The following is a 15,626-nucleotide window of genomic DNA, read 5'->3' on the forward strand; positions in this document are numbered from 1 at the left end:
GCCGGTCTCGCCTCGCCTCGCCTCGCCAGGCCTCGCCGGCGCCCCTGGCCCGCGCCCGGCTCCTCGTGCGGTCCCCGCCGCCATGCGCTCACAGCCCAGCTCCGGCGGCAGCTCCTCGCTGGGGCTCGTCCCCTCGCGGCAGAGCCCCCAAGCGTTGTCCGTGCGCGTGCGTGGCACCTGTGGGCACTAAATGGCGGGGGCGCGGGCGGGCCCACAGCGAGGCCCCTGCCCGGGCTGCCCGCGGTGCCCCAGGCGGACATCTCCCTCGCGCCCTGCCCGGAGGAGGCCTTCCCGGGCCGGCGGCGCTTGGCTTCCCAGTACAGCCGGTGGCATCCTGCCCTTCTGGTCAGTTTTTATCTGTGCAGGTGCCTATTTGCCACTTGCCCACACATGAGATGTGGTCACGTAGCCGCTGCAGCCCCGTGCTTTAGAATTAAATACTGAATTACTGAATTAAATCGCTCCCTCGTGTGTGGCTGTCAGCCCGTTCCACTGACCGGTTGCTACAGCTGCAGACGCCTCTGCTGGGGCACCCGGTGCTGCGTGTGTGTGCTCGCAGCATGCAGCCGCTCCGCGTGCAGCATGGGTGCTGCGCCCAGCCACCGAGTGGGCAGCCACGCTGACACATCCTTCTCTGACAGTCGGCCGGGATGGCATTACCCAGCAAATGGTGCATTCCTGCACTGCTCTCTAGCGGGCACGGTCCTCGCTTCTTGGGACCTTGGCAGCTGCAAAGTTTTTTCAGGATTCTTAGTTTTTTGTTCCTAGAACCAGCCTTACTGCAGCTTCTGTGAGCTGAGTAAAAGTGCCAGTCGCTCACTGATAGATACAGTATAACTTGAGCGATACGTTTTGCTTTATTTTGGAGCAAAGGGTGATTTTTGGTCAGTACTGAAGGGGAGCCCTTTATTTGTCCTCTGGTTGCTCTCCTAGCTGCCCTGTGTTCTGTGTACAGACTGCCAGGGTGCAGAAGTCAGCAGGAGCCACAGACCTTTGCCTCGGTTGTCTGCAGCAATCAGCCTACATGAGGAAAAAAGGTGTTGATGGAGAAATTGTCTTTGAATCTCAAAGTTAATGCCCTAAATAGATTTTAAATATCAAAGAGGAAATGCTTCCAAGAAGTACTGCTAGTAGCAATGAGAAGAATTTCTAGAATGATTAATCTGATAAAAGTACAGCTATGTGGAACTAAACACTAGATCAAGAGTTCTCCTTTCCTTTGTTTACAAGATTAGCCATTTAATTTAAACATATTGATCAAAAAGGTTTCATCATCTATCTAGCTCATTTTTTCAAGTATTGCAATGGAGTGCTAGAAATAGTCTGTCTCCAGCAGTACAGCTTAAATAATATTAGGTGAGTTTAAAATAGCAGGCAAAAATTAATAGTCATTCTTGCAATAATGGTGGAGGATTTCATGTCAGCCTTAGACCAGATGAAGGATTAGACTACGTTCTTTGGACCATGGTCTTTCTGGGTGGGATTCAGCTGCTTGTACAGACGCATCTGCCATGTGCCATCAGCCCTCCCTGAAGCATCTTGGTTGGGCTTCAACTGCTGGTCCAGCAAGACATATGTCTCCCGTAGGTCCTATGCTATATCTACCATTTCCATGAGTATGTCTTGGATACATAAGGTATTTCAAGGGGCACTGGATTAAGTGTAGTCCCTGTGTTTACAGGACTGAATAGAGCGCTGAAAGTCAAGTTCCTATTACCTCACTCTGAAAATATGTCCTTTGCCTTACAGTAAGTTGTACTATAGGGCCTCCCCAGTTAAGGGGACTGCAATTTAAAAGTCTAGATCATCATTCCCAACTCTTGACATTTCAGCCTCTAAAATCTCGGCTTCAGATTTAAAGATAGCTGATGCTCTTTTCTTATACATCATGCTTTGTACCTGACAAACAGGAAAGTGAAGACAGAAATCAGACTTCTTGTGCATAAGCATACAGACCAAGAGTGAAACTTGGATTTAAAAATGATAAAATATGGCACATATATAGTACAGAGAGATTTTCTAGAGATTTTTTGTGACTTTTGCTTTCACAACCCTTACTTAGATTTTTGCTTTTACTTTTGATGTCCTTTAAAGAAAGCATATTTGTCCTTAAACTTAGCCATGATATGTCTCCTGCCCTATCATATTTTCATATGGTGTATGATGCAATAAAGTAAGAATCCCCCAGGACTCAGCAGGTTTAAGAATTCCCAGTGCCGTGAAAATGTGACTGTACTGTACTGTTCGACATTGGAACTATATTGCAGCTGTTCTCACTAATAAAATGATATATACCAATACCTCTCATTTTTGAAGGACACTGTGCTAACAGGAACCTGATGGAAGACAGAGCAATAATCTGATGCAATATATTATCACCTCTCTCCATTTGAACAAGTTAGTCAATATATAGAGTCTTGCAAGTTRTCTCCATTAGAAGGAGAGATTTGCTGTGGACTTGTATTTCTTTGCTGCAGTCCTTTTATTTATGTAGGATGTATAAAGCCTTGTTCTCCTGACCTTTGTAAGAATTAAGCAACAGAAGAGAATTTCTCTGCTCACAGCTGCAAGCCTCTAAGCACATCCACCCAACATACTCTTTTTCTACCTTTTCTCAGGATTGTTGGTACATATTCTTCATTGGCTATCTCTTCTTTTTTCCTTGCACTTCAACATAATCTAATGTACTCCTAGCTTGTTAGATGAATTTCTAATTACACAATATGCTGAGATCTGAATTTTCTAAGTAAGACCTATCGATTGAACTGGAAACTACTTCCACAGACTTCACACCTGGTAGTTCCGTGGCTGAACAAGAAGTGTTTGCACATGTGCCTTGCAAGTTGCTTGGGCATGTTTGTTTCTTTGAATAACCAATTCTTTTCCCTCCCAGCTATGGCAGTGTCTACAATTAGCCTCCCTCCCTTGATGCCCCTGCTGTTCATACAAGGAAACAGCATAACCATAGTTGAACCCGGGCACTCATACTCCAACTTGTTTTTGCTTGTGAAACCATGAGATGGCTGTTTCTTCAGCCATGTAGTAAGTCACTTCTCAGGATTTTCTGACAATGGCCGGGAAGGTGGGGAGTTCTCCACAGCACTGAGTTTTGCTATTTATCCAGAATGAAGTGTCTGTGATGCTGGTGAGTTTCACCCAACCTCCAGCATAACAATATAGTCTGTACACAGAGATCGCTTCACCCACAGATAAAATGGAGGAACATCCTGGGTGAAACACAAAGTGTGTAACAGTTTATAGAGATGATACATGAGAACACAGGGGACAAAAATAACCAGTTGAAACTAGTGGGGAAATTGAGGCAGCAGGTTGGAAATACCCAAATTGTGAGCCTACAGCTTTGTTCCGGCCATGTATTAAGCTCCCTCATCTTGGGACAACACGACACATGATTTTAGTCCTTAGTTCAGTACTGAGGCAGGGAAAAGAGATCATAGAAATCAATTGGTAAGTGAACAAAGGGTGGAGTAGGGAGTGAATGGCACAGTGAAAGGGATATGGATCATGTATCTCTCAGGGAAGAGACTGTGAGAAGAAGAGGGACTGTAGCTACTGGCCTTGCCTGCTTTTAAGTCTGCTCCTGCTAGCATCATGTGTTGAATGAGTTTCAGCAATGGCCAGCTGCATCTTAGATTTCTTCTAAGTAATAATCTAGAGTAGCCTTTAACTGGCAAGAGGCGAAGGGATGAGAGCACAGAGGAATATTGCTGCTGGAAAATTAAAACTTCAGGATTTCACTGTACAGAAATTTGACTTGCAGACCTGTAAACTGTTGCCAGTGCAGATGGGAACCTCTGCATACAAATTTAAGCCTATTTAAGGAAATGCAGGCTCTGTCATTTCAGCTACCTTTTGAAAAGCCCTTAAAAGGTTAAACTGCAGGTCCTGCCTCCTGTCCAAAAGACCACAGTTCACAGCCTGACATCCCCTGAAGTCCATAAATCAGAAGACATCAATATGTTTGTAGGCAAGAAAAAAGGTATTTGCATGTATGCCATATGCACTATGTCCAGAAGAGGGAGATGTTGGTAAATAGCACAGGGGAGAGTGCTATCAACCTGTAAAAGCTCTGGACTCTTGGCAGAAATGGGTGAATGGTCCAAGAGCTGAGCAGGGAAACAAAGTGCTGTGGGAGCTGGCAGAGAGGAAGAGTCGACTTGCTGGATCATAGCCATGCAGATGGGGAAAGAAAGAGAAAAAGACTAGAGAGGCACAGGGGAGAGTTTTCTGGGACCAAAACTGGGAGAAAAACCCACACAATCTCCAACACAAAATAGAGGGGTGAGTTAAATGACAGCATTGCAAAGACAAGGGGATGCAGGAATAGAACTGTGACACTTTTTAAGGATGGGAATATGTGGCATGGTGGGGCAGGGTGCAACCCATGAGCAACTTGCCTGTGGCTCCTCCTTGGTAACATCATGTACAAGCCCTGTGTTGTGCTGGACTCCAGGTTCACTCGGCTGCCCCCCCAGCACTGCCGCAGCACGTGTCCCGAGCACTCGTGTCTGGCGGCTTCTCCTTGGCTGCTGGTGGTGCCAGGGTCCTGGGGCTGGAGGGGTGACGGGCACCCCTGCCAAGGCTGCGCACCCTGGCAGCACCCCCGGCTCCAAGGAGCCCTCCTGAAGGGCAAGTTTTGCTGCTACATTGGCTGCTCCTGCTTTACAGCCCCATACATGCAGAAGCATACCTGGGATGTGACCTTACACATGTGTGGATCTGTCCTGTGATCCTGACATAGTGGAAATCCATGCCTGGCTTGTCAGTCTGGTGCATGGGTATTTGGTTTAGCTGAGAGGCATCRTTGTGTCAGCCTGTAAACTCTCTGTGTGAAAATGTCTTGTGTCTCCAGTAGATGCGAAAATACACATTATTATACCCCAACAAGATCAATGTGAGGGCTATTAAACTTAGATGCTCAAATACTCAAGTGGAAAACCACTGCACAAAGATGGCTACCGCCCTGTTGTAAAGACAAGAGGGGAGTAACTAAAAAACAGACAAAAATGGAGAGGAGAAAACACCTGGTGAAATTGCTTAGGATCCTTCAAGGGAGTGGTGAAAATAAACACTGTTAACCAGAACAGGGTTGGAGTGTGGCTTATCTGCAGGGTCAGCTGAAAGACAGAGAAACAGYGGCTCAGAAAGAATAGGCACAGACCCAGAGACTGTGACTGAAAAAAGAAGCCACATGCATGAGGACATGGAGTTCTTGGACTTTTGAAAGGTCTCTGGATTAAGCCCAAAAACCGTGCAGAAATGCTGAGAAAATCAAGTCATAAAAATATGTCTAAAGATTTATTACTTTAGTCCTGGATATATAGTATGCTAGCTAAAAGTTTTTTGAGTTTTTTTTTTGAGAAGGCTCGCAAAGCTTGTGTTTCTGTTTGCTTAAATATGCATGCATTATAGGAGTTGCATTATAAAATCAAAGTATCTAAAAGAATAGAGCCCTGGGAAAAATGTACTTGGAGTGTCAGCAGTGGCCCTCAGGTTTGGGGTATCTGGTTTATCCCTTAATGAAAATGTGACATAGTAAAAGACAGAGAACATATGCCTAAGAAATGTCCTGTGAAACAACAARACTAATGACTGTTGCAACTTAGTCAGACTGAGGAAAACTTAGAAGAGAAAGGATGAGAGAAGTTTGGGAAGATAGATTTTTCATTCTTTTCACTAAATGAGACCTTGGGGCAACTGAAGCAAAAATGGAACTGTGTCAGTTTCTAAGTGGCATATTTATTTTATTTTTTTTGCTATTTCAAGACTACACTCTGGCTGATGGTAACAAAAATCCCTTCTCCTCCAAAACCAAGAGTCCTTCATTTTGTGCCCAGTGAAGAGTTGCAGAGTCATTTGTAATTTGGGCTTTTGCTCTGTCACGAAAGATCAAGTGTTTTCCCTCTGGGATGAACAAAACGCTTTGTGCGTGTGTCTGTGCCCAGGCCACCAAAACACAAAAGTGGTTATTCAGACCGAGCTCGTGGTTCCAGGCCGATGTGAATCAGCTCAGGAGAGTGGGAGTGTCCAGGAGGGGGAGCTCTGACAGAGCTGTGCTGTACATGGGCATTTATTCCAAGTTGTGCTTTCATTAAGAGTTTTGTTTAGAAAATATCTTAATAGCTTTGTATTTATTGAGTAATGGCCACATAGATATCTATTCCAGGAAAAGCTCACTGGGATTAACTAAATAATTGGAATGGCAGAAAATGTCTTTTCTTTCTGATTCAGCATGAGAGGGCAAAGACTTTGCTAAGATTTGGCTACTGTATTTCATCCTTCTGGTTCTAATGTAACCCTTGCTCTTTCATTTTTTGGATAGTAAAAAACAACTGAGCAGAAGGCAGCATTTCAGGGAAGCATGTAGACATCAGTGGTCTGTGGATTTCAGTTCAGTCATGGTAATAAAATGATCCATAGCAATTTGCATACAATTTCAGTATTGCTATCTGTGGAAGTGATCAAAGAAGGGGAGCAGTCTCTAAAAACATAGTAGTGACTTGGATTGCTGTGGGTCTCCTCTTCTTGCACTGCTGTGTGTCAGAAGAACCTCTATGTAAAATGGTAAAATTACAATGATAAAAGAGAAAGTAAAAACAAAAAAAGAGCTTCTGTTGAAATAATTCAGAGAAAAGAAATCACTTAGCAAGAAAACCTTACTGTGCCTTAAAAATGTTGTTTTCCTATTATAAAGCACCAATATTAACTATGTAGCAGTTGTGAGAAGGAAGAAGGGTTGATGGAAAATTAAGAAAGCTCCTGAAAATCAGGGTCACTTTAGAGACTTTCATGATTTCCTGTAATGAGACATAAACCATCTATTGTGTTTTTACTGGGAAATTACTAGTTGAGGTCAATGTAGCAGAAAAATAAGAGTAGAGAAAACGTGCAGGCTTGCTGAGCGGGTATGAGAGTTCAGTTTCTTATCGAATTGGTCACAGAATATAGTGCCTATTCAAATTTACATAAAACAAAAGCATCTATCATACTGTATTTTAACATGTGTGTTGTTTCCTGTCAGTTTAATTTTGCATTATCGGAAAACTTTTGTTTGGATATAAGCAGCTTTTGTTACTTGATCTTGTAAATGCAGGTCTATAGCAACGGTTTTCTTTCCACTCCTGCCTCTGAGGTGGAGGGCACTGAGCAGTTGTGCCCTCCTTGGCTCCAGTGCTGCCTCCCCTGTCTCGTTCTGGCTCCCTTGCTCCATGCCCTTGAGTCCCTGCTGCATAGGGAAGACAAGCGGGTAAGAAGAGCCTTATGCACCAAGTGTGGTGTCTGTACGTAGAGACTCGCTGTTTCCTACAGGCTCTCCTACCCTCCGTTTTTGATATAGCAACGTGTGTTTCTCAGTGCACCCCCATTCCTGTCTGGCATCTCTGCTTGTGTAGCTGTCACATGGCTGTGTTGGCAGGGGACMACCTGGAGCTGTCATTGTTTCCCTTGGTCAGAGTCCCTTGTGTGGGGACGCAGGAAATGCAGCAGTCACACCTGGCTCCTCTAGGGTTTCCAGCCTGTATATGACAGTGAGACTGATAGGGCTGAACTGCTCTTAACCATTTCTACAGCTGAGAAGACTTTCCTTCATGGTTAAAATCGTGCTGACTTGGGAAGGCCTGATCACTTCTTCATGTGTACGTGAGCTGGTTCAAGATTTGGCCCTTTGATGCCAGCAGGGAATACAGAAGCTGAGCATCTCCCAAGATCATGCGTGCGGTTTGCTAACAGGTTTAGCAGAGAGAACACATACAACAAAAATCAACAAAGTGATGTGGTTACACAGGGAGCCGAGTCAGTGACTGAACATCAGTCCTAGGCCAGTGGTTTAACCACAAGGTCAATTTCCCATTCATTATGATTTTATTTAATAATAAAACTGGAATAAATGCTTGAAACTATTTCAGAGAATTTTTTTGCAACTTTCCAGTCTAGATTAATTAGGTGCTAAGAATAGAACACCTGAACCATTAGAAATGATTCACTATTTTCTTTCCTAAGGATGTAAATTAACACATGTTCTTTTTTGCTGACAAAGTAAATTCTGCTTTAGGAAACCCATGAAGCATGGTTATTGCGAGTAGAGACAAATGTATGATGCTAACTTTCCATCCTAAAGCAGCAGCTTCAGTTAGGTCTTATTTTATATCATCTTCCCTCCCCTGTGACAGTTCTAAGTAACAAGGAACACATGCTGTTGAGAAGCTGAACCACAGAAACCTCTCTGAATAGCATTCTACTTCAAATTTCCGCCTACTCCGGTGTGACTGAGAACAGCAAATAATGGAATCGCAATCACATAAACATTAGTGATAAAAACATTGTCCTTTCCAACCTTCTGGATGATATGGAGACAAAACCACTGATGGTCAGTCTACACCAGCCCACCTCTGGTTTCTGACACTGGTGGAAAATTGAAGAGAGCTGGTAATGCAGGCACAGGAAGATGACAGAGACATTGTGAATCTAAGGCAAGTCTGGACAGAAGGTTTAAGCCCTGTGACCTACTTGCTTAACCCTCACAGATACTGCCCAGGCTCATGCTGGGTTTAGAAAAAAATCTGTATTTGGACTATGTTCTGGCAGGCTGTATCTCACTGTATCTGGCCTCGTGCTGGTGTGAGTTGCGTACAGTGCTTGGACCCATGTTCAGGCATTCAAGCTCCTGGCTGTGGAGGGCTGCAGATGTGTGTATTCGAAGCTTTAAAAAAGTGGATAGTGGGCAAGTCCAGCCTTGAGAGCAAGCCTGGCCCCGTGCTTAGCTCATAGGACAGGCATATTCAGAAAGCTCTCTGTGCTGACAAAGATAAATGGAAGCTGTAGGAAAGTGATAGAAAGCTGAGTTCAGACTACTCTCTCTGGGTGATATTCCTCTTCATGTTTTATTTCCAGTTATTTTAAAATTAAGCCATAAATTGAAGGCAGAATTCACATTACACATTCATCTCCTCTTCTGCAGGCCTCTGGGGGACAGCCATTCCACTTTATCAGGATGCAGAGTGGAGGATTTCTGACCACTGTTGAGCTATTATGTGAATGTATATGTACTGCTTGAATAGGCGGGTGTTTTCTTTTATGCTGTCCTGGGACGTATCAGTTTTCTTTTCCCATACTACTACTTGTTAACATCCATACTGGTATTCCTCATGTCCTGTTTTGACAAGATGTCTACTAGGGTCTGGTCCCCAGAGAATGAGGACTTAAGCTGAGGATACATTTTTGCCCATGTTGGAATATGGGGTTGAATGAAACACATTTTTGGATTTAAAAAATATCCTTATGAAAGCAGGTAAGGTGAGGAGAAGAAGGAAGAGAAATAAAAAGGCACTAAGAACAGAGGAACATTTTATTGTCAAAAAGAAATAATTATTAATGATATGTAGGATGTCTAGAATGATTTTCCAACCACTGAATCATTAATTAAGCCTGAATGAAACTTTTCATTCTGTTGAGGCATTTATGGTGGTCTTAATCTATGTGGATTTTCTATTGTATAGTAGTTTAGTCAAACTCATTAAGACTCTTAAGACTTAAAAGACATTTCTCTAGTGGGACACTAATCAGGGTCTCTCTGCTCTGCCTACCTGCATGTTTTCACAAAACTCTAGGAAGTGAATATCTCTAAGACCTTTACTGCTCTGTCAGTACCTAAGACTGKCCAACAAGTAAAAATATCTTAGGAGGGGATCAACACAAAGCCAGTGGAATTACCTGCAGGCACTCCTTAAGAAAACAGGCTAATAGAAAAATACACAACCAGTAGCAGTGAATCTAGCTAGTAAGTTAAGCAGTGACCACTCCTGGGCACAGAACTCAAGTGTCTATGTTGTGAAATGGTTAGACTGGCTCCTGGCACGTGTGGTCCAGGCCAGTTATCACTTTTCAACCAGTTTCTGGGCATGGTCTGGAGGTAGCACAGGCCAGGACTATTCTTCTTAGGCAGTCACCACGCAGGCACCCTTTGCAGAGGGAAGGAGAGCATGCTGTAGGCTCTGCTATTCCAGCTGGTCTCAGTGTCAGAGAATGGCCCTGGGTGTGTTCGATATAGGAGAGAGAGTGGGTTCCCTAAGGCAGCCTTGGGGTATGGGTTTAGATCTGACTCCAAGGAAACTCATCGGCACAACTACTTACAGCCTGTGAGGTTTCACAGGATTGAAGCAGAGTGGAGTGGAGGGTGGTCCGCTGGTTTAAGGAAATGCATGCAGTTGCTATGGATCAAAAGAGGTAGTCTGTACAGGTGTCATGGCAGGAAGGGAACCGAAGTAGTATGTCCTTGCTGAAGAAGCAATGGAAATGGAAACCAAAGGAAGAAATGCACCAGGGTATGGCAAAGGAAAGAAGCAGTTGAATTAAGATGGAGGTACTCTGACAGCTACTTCTTTTTCTTGCATAATCTGGTCCTGCCTACATCTCTGAGCTCATGTTTTTGTCCTCCGCAGCTTGCTCCATCTGCTCCCACTTGCTCTTTGGCAAGGCTCAGTGTTTTCATGGCTGGGCTACAGAGTACCAGGCTCTTTGGCACAGCCAGTGGCTGGGATCAAGGCTTTCATTGCATTTTGACTTGGCAGGCTACATTTTCCCTCACTGCAAATCCTTTTCCCTTTTGCCACCTAGGCTTGTTCTTTCCTGACTGAGCATAGCCTCCCTCCACCAAGCCAGTGGTGCAGCATTACCCTCCCAGCAGCGAGGATTAGCCCTTGTAAGCAGCGCTGCGTCCCTCTCAAGTGTGCCAATACGAGTGGTGCAGAGGCTAGTAACGTGCCCTTACCTGACAAGCGAAAACCCTCCCACAGCCGAGCTTCCCTGCCTTTTGTGGGCCTGAAGCACTACAGCTCTATTTCACACAGCCATCTAAGGTTTTCTGTTTGTTGCAGGCTGTGAAAAATAGCAAGAAAGGACACGGACAGTAAGACAGTTCCCCAGATAATTGTGGAAACATGTTTAATCTTATGTTGCTCTGAGCCCGTTGTTTGTTTCTTGATGCCAGTAGTCAGAACATTTATCATAACTACTCTGAATTATCTCAGCCTGCCATGATGTCAGGCAGGGCGAGAGTCTCACTTTGAAGTGGCCTTTCCTTCAGCAGGTGGATTTAGCGAAGAAAAGTAGAATGGATTTAGTCAAGGTTTTTGGAAGAGCCCAAGATTGCTGAGCTCACCTGGAGCGGGTGCTCTTGCATAAACAGTGGCTTTGTGTGCGCTCAGACAGCAGCAGCCAAGCGGTAGCTCTGCATGAGCACAGACGACAAAGGACAAGATTTGACACTGGCATCCATAAGTGCAGGCCTACTGAAATAAAGAGTGGCCTRTTGTGCCCAGTCTGGATTTGGTAGTGAATGTAAAGACAGATGGGATGTGAAAGAATGGGATTACCAGCATTCAGGAAAAAACTTTGGACTAAGTAGTTAGTCCAAACCTGAGACAATCTGCTTTCTGTCTCCTGATAAACAATTATTGGGATTAAAGGCTGAGAAATATGTCATGTCTCAGTCCTTCTGGAGGAACTTGCTACTGAGGCTCATTTTTCTCCTGTTTGGAGCAGCTGGAAGCACTTGAATGTGCCATGGCATGGAGAGCTGGATTCTTACAGCCCCTAAAATACAACCACAGGGCAGGTTGGATGGAGCTGAGCTAGCTCTGCCTGTGCTCAGAAACGGTGAGATGTGAAGCAGCTCAGCCTGAGCATGTTGTGGAGAGATGCTCAACAAGAGCGGATGTATTCTGCTCTCTAGAAAGATTATTAGCTCAGCCCAACACTGGGCTACTGAGGCCACATGCTTCCGCAGGTGGACCTGGCTCTCGTCCTGCCAGGARGGCAAAGCAGGCCTACTCCTGCTTCGCCTCTGTTGTGTAGACATGTCCAGTGTGTCTGGACTGAAGCTGGTACCAAACTGGCTTGTACCTGGCAGTGGCTGCAGGCTCCCTGGTGTGGCTGGGTCCCTCAGGGGCATGGTGCACCCTTGCTGACAAGCCGTGCTGACCCTTGGACACAGGCAGCCACAGAGGTGCAACCCCGGGGAAGCCAAAGCTTCTGGAGGCCGAGATGGGGGCAGCAGGCTTCAGTCAGCACCGCCCCGAGCTGCTGGAGGGGAGTTTCRGCTCTGGCACCAGGCACGCTGCACTAGTGTGTCTCTGCAGTGGGGCTTCATGGGGAAAGCTTGTGGATTTGGCTGGGGCAATCAATACGTGTCTTACAGCTTGATATCTTCTGCAGCACCAATAAAGTGACATGCATTCCCTTGTATGTTGTATTCCTGTTGGGAAGTTTAGCATTACTACTGTAATGACTAAAATGCATCCTTTTTTTTGCCCTTTTTCCCACAGAAAGAAGGCTGTTGTAGCCATGGGGTGTGTATCTATGCCAGTATGTTTGCCCCTCTCACCTGCCCTTTCAGGCTAATTTCAGCCAGAGATGTAGAAGCATTAATTTCTTATAAATTTCATGAAAATGAGTGCCTGGATAGAGAGGAGAGATATTATGAAGGGCTCCTTTGAGGGAAAGGCAGATGTCTGGATTCACCCCGTATTAAACACTGCAGAAAATCTACATGAGAAAGTGTTATTTTGAATGTTCCTCATAAAAGAAAGCTTCACTTGGAGTTCGTGCCTAATTGGAAAGTCCAAGCTTGAGAGTCAAAGCTGCAGGAAGCCAGACTTCAGTAGTTCAGCTGCACATAGAGTTATTTCTTCCTCTCTCTCTCTTTTTAATAAAAGTGTGGATGTTGGCATCGCTGCTCTTTGGCAGGTAGAGGATTCATGAGCAGCTCTGTGCACATGGACTCAGCCACTGTAAGCAGCCCGGAGCAGCTGCTCTAGGCACCAGGTGAGATCCTCCAAGCATGCTGGGCTGGAGTCAAGCCTCTCCAGTGGCTGCAGGGTCCCGGAGCTGGAAAAAGCCCTTCTGTGGTGGGCAGCACGCAGGGACCCTGGCAAATGTCAGGCCAGGCAGGCTGTCACTGGCCCACGGTCACCAGATCTGACCCGTGGTACCATGGGCACACTGATCGCCAGGGGGAGGCGGACATCTGCCCATTTTTCCAAAGCATTTGTTTCTTTCACTCTTCCTGTGTTGCAGAGCCAAGATCAGAGCAGCGAGCTCTTGCTGATGTGCCRGTTTCAGGCCTGTGCCGAGCCAGTATGCTATAACCAGACTGTTTAGGGTCATTTCTGCCTTTTGCTGCTAGTGAGGGCTCACAGGCGGAAAGGAGTTGGAGCAAATTGAGAGTAGGCTACGTTGCACCATGTTGCCATGTCAAGCGTCACTGGGAGCTGGGCTTGGAGACACTCGCCCAAGGGACACCCAGGCCCTGACGTGAGGTGAGGCTGCTCCGGATACAGCCCGCCGTGGTCTGGAGATGAAGCACATTTTGCTCTCAAAATCACAGGAGGCTTAACATCGTCTTATTGCCTTGTTTTTTTCTTTAGGAGTGCTCCTATAAAATGTAGCTCACTGAAGGGCATTGTCCCATTTTCCTAAGTGTTTTGACACTGTTATTTAGTRTCAGGTTTTATTTATGCTCTTCAGAGTTTCATTGGTTTACAGAGACCAAGCCTTCAGGGTATATGACAAGGGATATGAGCTAGAAAAACAAGCAGCCTCATACAGCAAGAAGTCACGTTTCTTTACTGTAAACATGTGGAAATTCTTTGCTAAAAACAGTATGGGAAAAGCAAACTCTGATGAAACCTAGGCCTAGGAGTGACTGAGCCTATACAGTTCATATGAAAATCAAAAATAATAGTCAAACTAAAGAAACCTGAGAGCTTTCTTGGCTGTATTGCAATGACAGGGAACATTTTAATTGTGAATGCAATTACATTTCATATTTTCCTTGAGGTTTGAAAAATTCTAGTTAACCTTTTTGCTCTCCTTTTTGTATCTCATTGCATGTCTTGTCTTTAGATATTACCACAGAAGAATCCAAGTATTAGGGGAAAGATTGATATTAATATGTTTCTCGTTGGACTGAAATGAGGAACTTTTGGAATCTTTCTTGGAAGAAAAGGCATGGGATGTGGTCAGTTCTAGATCAGGTAGTTTTGGACACTTTGGGACTATGCCTCAGGCTGCTGGCTGCTCTGCACATAAAAATGCTGACTCCATATGTTGAAATATTGAGTTACCTGCTTTACTAAACCCACCTATATTGCACGCTCACCTATATTGAACTATTTAATGGGGCTGTACTCTCAGAGCGAACTTCTCATTTATATTTCCATCTCTTCACACCACCTTGGCTGTGCAAATGGATACTTATGCAGACACACATACATACATACAGCCAGAGCCACAGCTACACACAAACATAGGTATGTGTTTATCCCTAAAATATATATACATCATATCTGTATCTAGATACATTTTTTACAAGTGAATCCAGGCAGCAAGTCCAAAATTTTTGTTTTACATACGATGATTATGGTGATCATCTCCTGATCCCAGTGGAAGTTTGGTTGTGCAAAGGATCAAGGGTCAGGCCCTTTGTGATAGCTCTACTGTTAATCCAAATGCACTAGTTTAAACCTTGATCCTATGGAAATCGATGGCAGTTCTGTCATTGACTTCAGAGCAACAAGGATTTGGCCCTAAATTTCAATTTGCACTACCTGCTTAATAGTTCTTTTTCTGCATACATTTAAATTGCCAGAGACCATATGATAAACATTGGGGGTAAAAAACCCCATAATAAAATGGTTTAATTTATTTCTGGGTCTATCAAACATTTGTGCTGATAGTATTTTTATGTTCTTAGTTTTCATTTTAAAATAAACAATAACACTGTGATGGGAGATCTCCTAATTTCCTGTTAATAGAGTTTAAATTGAAAAGCATTTTTCAATGAGAATGCTGCCCATTTAAATTATGGATGGCAATTTTGTTCCATTTTTAAGCTCTTTTTCTCTGGCTGGAGTTCCTTGAGTCATAAGGCATTTATAGCTTCTTTAGCAATACATAACAACAACAGAACTGACACTTTCACATACAACCATAAAAATGTTAAGAATGTATTATGGTTATAACAGAGAAAGGCAAAATCAACAAGTTAGCAGAGAGAGTCAGATTCACCCTTGGCTGCCCCCGGCCCTGAGGCCCCCAGCCATATACCTCCAAAATCTCTAGTTTAGCTGTATGTACTTCCATCTTTCCTTCCTTTGAGTGGGAGATGTACATACATACATATATGTATCCCTGTCCTTAGATGTACCCACGTATGAGCCMTGGGCTCAGGGAAAGGCAGAGATTTCTTGCTACTGACTCGGCTTCGAGGATAGGAAGGGCAGAGATCGAGTGGTGGTGCAGCACCCAATGGGCTCCCAGCCAAGCTATGGCCACCATAAACTCAGGGTGTGAAATCCTGGCCCTGCTGAAGTACACGGAAAAGCTCACATTGACTTAAAACCAATATTTCACCCGCTATGAACATGGCATTAAAGAGGAACTGACTGGAGTGGAGTAGCCCTGGTAGCCAGTGACCATAGACAGGAGAGCAGGCAGAATACRTGACATCTTAATGAGGCTTGAGTTTAGCAACACATTTTATTCTCTTAGGGACTGATGTAGTGTAAGAGTGATTCCTCAACTCTAAATTTATCTGCTTTATTGGTTTT

This window comes from Apteryx rowi, unplaced genomic scaffold, assembly GCF_003343035.1.
Source record: "Apteryx rowi isolate R43461 unplaced genomic scaffold, aptRow1 scaffold_377, whole genome shotgun sequence".
NCBI lineage: Eukaryota > Metazoa > Chordata > Aves > Apterygiformes > Apterygidae > Apteryx > Apteryx rowi.